General features: G+C 43.9%; 1 protein-coding gene across 1 annotated transcript in view; it reads right to left on the bottom strand.

Moving 5' to 3' along the window:
• Positions 1-3,408, bottom strand: part of TMEM63C (transmembrane protein 63C) — an 87,712-nt gene extending 84,304 nt beyond the window's left edge. The window contains exon 1 of the mRNA XM_011988297.1: positions 3,286-3,408. The gene's annotated coding sequence lies outside the window, so the exon portion shown is untranslated. The remainder of the gene's footprint in view (positions 1-3,285) is intronic.
• Between the last annotated feature and the right edge of the window lie 1,923 nt (positions 3,409-5,331).

Genomic DNA, 5,331 nt, shown 5'->3' on the forward strand with positions numbered 1-5,331 from the left:
AGCATACATAGAGACAAGAGGGAAGAAGAGGGGAGGGGAGGGGCGGGGCTTTTTCTGCAGATCGCCTTGTGTCTTCAATCGGAGCCCACCTTTACTTACTCCACACAAAATTTCAACAGATCCAGTGTGCCAGAGACTGCTAAGAGCCCCTTTTCTTTCCCTCTTCCTTTTTGCAGTAGAGCTCCCAAGGGTAAAACCTGGATTTACGGCTTCCCTACTAGAGACCACATATCCCAGAACCCCTCGCAGCCAGGTGGAGGTATGAACTAAGTCCTAGCCAGTGAGATATGAGTGGAAGTAATAGGTTTAATTTCTGGGCCACATCCTTAAAAGGAAGCTGGCTGTTCTCTACTTCCTCTTTCCCCTTTATGAAGACTGGGATGTGGACATGGGGTGGAGGAGAGGGCAGCTTTGATGATGCTGACCAGGACAACTCCCTAGAGACAGGGCATCAAGGCAGGAAGAACTTGAGTCACCAGATGACCTGGAGAAGTGCCCTAGAATGCTGACCACCTTGCATTTTTCCCATGGGAGAGCAATAACCTTGTAAAGTCACTATTATCTGGTCTCTGTTGCAGCAGCTGAACCAATAGCCTAAAGGAGAAGCCACTTTCCTGATTTTCAAACCCACAGCAGATGAGCAGGAGCATGTTAGAAGGAAAAAGGACTAATAAGAAAGCAAGTACAGTGAAAAGGGCAAAAGTCAAGAGCAAGAGAAGAGAGAACAATGATAAACAAACAAACAAAACAAAAAAAAAAACAAACTTGACCAGGCGCGGTGGCTCACGCCTGTAATCCCAGCACTTTGGGAGGCTGAGGCAGGCGGATCACAAGGTCAAGAGATCAAGACCATCCTGGCCTACATGATGAAACCCTGTCTCTGCTAAAAATACAAAAATTAGCTAGGCATGGTGGCGTGCACCTGTAGTCTCAGCTACTCGGGAGGCTGAGGTGGGAGAATCGCTTGAATCCGGGAGGCAGAGGTTGCAGTGAACCGAGATGACGCCACTGCACTCCAGCCTGGTGACAGAGTGAGACTCCGTCTAAAACAAAACAAAACAAAACAAACAAACAAAAACCCCACAAAACTTAGGAGTTTGGAGTCATTTAGCATAAGGTCATTCCAATAGACCTTGAAGGCATCATTGTATCATAAGGTAGTAGTGGAAACATGCTCAGAACAACCATCCTGCATCACTAGAAGAAGTCATTGACCAAATCCTTTATTTTAAAGGAAAGCAACTGTGTATTTAGAAAGTATTCCCAATCAAAAGTGGTTAAAATGGAATAAAGCTTGTATATTTGGGGGAGAAACCTTCAGCATCTGGAAAACTCAGTCATCCAAAATTACACCTTTCCTCAATGATGAGAAATCAGAGATTTAGATTAATTTATATTTACCTTCTCCCTCATTAGATTATGAATTCTTTTAAGGTCAGATTATGTCTCCTTTTTCTTTTAATTTTTAATATTGAACACTGTGCCTTGACTCAATAAATACTTTCTAATGGCTTTGGGGGTGAAGTCTATGTTACCTCGGATGACAGAGCCTAGGATGGTCCCACTAGCTGATTTGGAACACAGATGCTCCTCGACTTAGGACGATGACATTACATCCTGATGAACCCATCATAATTGGAGAATAGCATAAGTTGAAAATGCATTTAACCCACCTGATAGGGTTTGGCTGTGTCCCCACTCAAATATCTTGAATTGTAATTCCCATAATCCCCAAGTGTCATGGGAGGGACCTGGTGAGAGGTAATTGAGTCATGCCGTTCTTGTGATAATGAGAGTTCTCACAAGATCTGATGGTTTTATAAGGGGCTTTTCCCCTTTTGCTCAGCACTTCTCTTTCTGCTGCCATGTGAACAAGGATGCGTTTGCTTCCCCTTTCACCATGATTGTAAGTTTCCTGAAACCTCCCCAGCCATGTGGAACTATGAGTCAATTAAACCTCTTTTCTTTACAAATTATCGGGTCTCAGGTATGTCTTTATTAGCAGCATGAGGACGGACTAACACACCACCTAATCTACCAAACATCATAGCTTAAGCTAACCTACCTTAAATGCGCTCAGAATACTGATATTAGCCTATAGTTGGGCAAAATCATCTATCACAAACCCTATTGTATAATAAAATGTTGAATATTTAACACTTTGTTATAAAATGGGCTTTGTGTTAGATGATTTTATTTATAGAATACTGAAAGTGAAAAACATAATGGTTGTATGGATACTTGAAGTATGATTTCTGCTGAATGCATATTGCTTTTGCACCATTTTAAAGTCAAAAAATTGTAAGTAGAGTCGTTGTAAGTTGGATTGCCTGTATTGATCAGTGAAATTGTCTGAGATCTTAAACTAGCCCAGTGAACAACCGCAGGGACCCAACCCTCATAGTTTTATTGAGCCTATGGTGGGCCTGGGAACTTCCCTCTGTTATCTAGAAATAATTTCATCATACACACTCAAGCTCACAAAGACCTACACACACAAGAATGCTCATTGCAGAATTGTTTGTAATTGCAAAAACAACAATAACAAAAAAAACCCTCATAACTGTGCACAGCCTACATAAATGTACATGGGTTTTCTGTAGCACCCAGGTGAGATGTTCAGGAAAAATCAAAATGAGAGAGAAAAGGCAGGAAGTGAAAGCCACACACCAGTGTCCCTATCACCCTAAGGCCTGATATTGGGTGACGCTGCTAGGCAGAGGGTAAGCAGGGGTCCATGGGCTTGGAGATGATGGGAGTCAGACCACAGATTTTACTACAGGACCCAGAATATAAACATATGCCACTGACAGGGACAGTATTTTCAAGGCAGAGCCAATACACTGTTTATACTTTAAGTAGCAAGCCACATACTCTAGGGTATCCCTGATCCTAAGAGCCAAATAAAAACTCTCTAAGAAAGTGGATTCATTTTGGGAGCTCAGCTCCTATCACACGCTCTAATCTGCCTTTCCAGACGGAAGGGAATTTTATTTCCTGTGCAGAAAGTAGCAGGGAAATGTGTTGGAATGGAAAACCATTTTTCCAGTGTCCTCTGCCTAACCAGACACAGGGTTGTGGTTTTCTAGAGAGAAGAAGACTTCAGGCTTAGGTCTAGACACACAGCACTGTCCCTACTTGGAAGCTGGTGTTCCCCAGTGGAGGAGTCAGGCCCTATGATCACTCAGCCCTGCCACAGAAGAGAATCCAGGCCTCCCTTCTTCTGGGACAACCCTGGCCTCTCTGCCCTCTCTTACCCCTGGCCTCAGACTGGGCCCCACTCACCAAGGCCCCGGTGGGTAATCTTAGCCAGCAGCAATCTCTTTTACTAGTACCTTTCCCCTGGAAGAAGAGAAATTCACAGCTGGTAGGAGGTCATTGTTATCCACCGCCACTATCACTTAATGATATTGGAAACTTCTGGGCGGGTGAAGTCAGAAGCAGGTGTTGATGACATCACAAAAGAAACACCACTGTGTTGTATTGGAACTCTGGGGTTCTGGTATCATTTCTTCACCCAGGATTGAGCTCAACTGAACATTTTCAGACAGATCTGGGGGTTGAAGCCTGCATAGCCTCACCTCAATTCTATCTTGAGCCTGGCTGATGCCCTGCAGAATTAGATCCGTAAAGAATAACTGCTGGCCGGGCGCGCTGGCTCACGCCTGTAATCCCAGCACTTTGGGAGGCAGAGGCAGGCAGATCACGAGGTCAGGAGTTCAAGGCCAGCCTGGCCAAGTTGGTGAAACCCCGTCTCTACTAAAAATACAAAAATTAGCTTGGCACAGTAGCGGATGCCTGCAATCCCAACTACTCGGGAGGCTGAGGCAGGAGAACCGCTTGAACTCGGGAGGCAGAGGTTGCAGGGAGCCAAGACCGCACCACTGCTCTCTAGCCTGGGTGACAGAGCAAGACTCTATCTCAAAAAAAAAAACACATGGGTCCTTGCACTGATATTTTATTGAGGCTATAGAACTCCCCTGCTCCCCCAAACTGATACTCATGAGGCAGAAATATGAGTTTCTTCTAGGCCACGAAGTGAAGATCTCCTCTTCAGGGCCTCATGTCCAGGCTCTTGAAATCAGCTCTGTTGTACCCTTCCCCTAGGTGTTGGTATCTGTTTTCAGTAATGAACCTTTTCTTTGTTGTATAAGCTTTATCAACTTTGTGAAATATAATACATATACAGAGAAGCATATACCATACAACAACGAGCACTACAATGAATAATTATAGAGCAAACTCTTGTGTAGCGACACTGTTTAATAAATGTTCGATAAATGAACATTATCACCAGAAGTTTCCCTGTATTGGTTCCCAATCCACTCCTTTCTTTTCCAGTCCCTTCCCTGCACAGAGATAGCCCTATCTTGACTTCAGTCTTTCCTTGCATTGCTTTGTACTTTTACCACCTGATTATTCATTCCTAATCAATATGGTTTGCTTTGGTCTGTGTTTTAAGTGTACATTAATAGAATTAGAGTATAAATATACTTTTATGTTGGGCTGTTAGAACTCAACATTGGTTTTTTTTGTTTGTTTGTTTTTTGTGTTGTTTTATTTTTTTGAGATGGAGTTTCACTCACGTCGCCCAGGGTAGAATGCAATGGCACAATCTCGGCTCACTGCAACCTCTGCCTCCCAGGTTGAAGTGATTCTCCTGCGTCGGCCCCCCAGGTAGCTGGGATTACAGGCACGTGCCACCACTCCCAGTTAAGTTTTGTATTTTTAGTAGAGACAGGGTTTCACCATGTTGGCCAGGCTGGTCTCAAACTCCTGACCTTAGGTGATCTGCCTGCCTCAGCCTCCCACAGTGCTGGGATTACAGGCATGAGTCACCACGCCCGGCTTCAACATTGTATTTTTAAGATTTATCCACACTGTGGTATGCAGTTGGAGTTTATCCATTTTCATTACTCTATTGTTTGACTATGTCATAAACTAATCCTTCCTGGTTTGTTTGGCATTTGTTTTTATTTCCAGTTTTTTATTAGTGAGTGCTATGATTTGAACGTTTTTCGTCTCCTCCAAAATTAATTAATTAATTGAAAAATATAGGCTGAGTGTGGTGGCTCACTCCTATAATCCCAGCAGTTTGAGAAGCTGAGGCCAGCAGATTGCTTGAACCTAGGAGTTTGAGATCAGCCTGGGCAACATAGTGAGACTCCATCTGTTAAAAAATACAAAAATTAGCTGGGCATGGTGGTGTGCACCTGCAGTCCTAGCTACTCTGGAAGCTGAGGTGAGAGGATTGCTTGAGCCTGGGAGGCAGTGGTTGTAGTGAGCCAAGATTATGCCACTGCACTCTAGCCTGGGTGACAGAGTGAGACC

Source organism: Mandrillus leucophaeus, unplaced genomic scaffold (assembly GCF_000951045.1).
Source record: "Mandrillus leucophaeus isolate KB7577 unplaced genomic scaffold, Mleu.le_1.0 Scaffold326, whole genome shotgun sequence".
NCBI lineage: Eukaryota > Metazoa > Chordata > Mammalia > Primates > Cercopithecidae > Mandrillus > Mandrillus leucophaeus.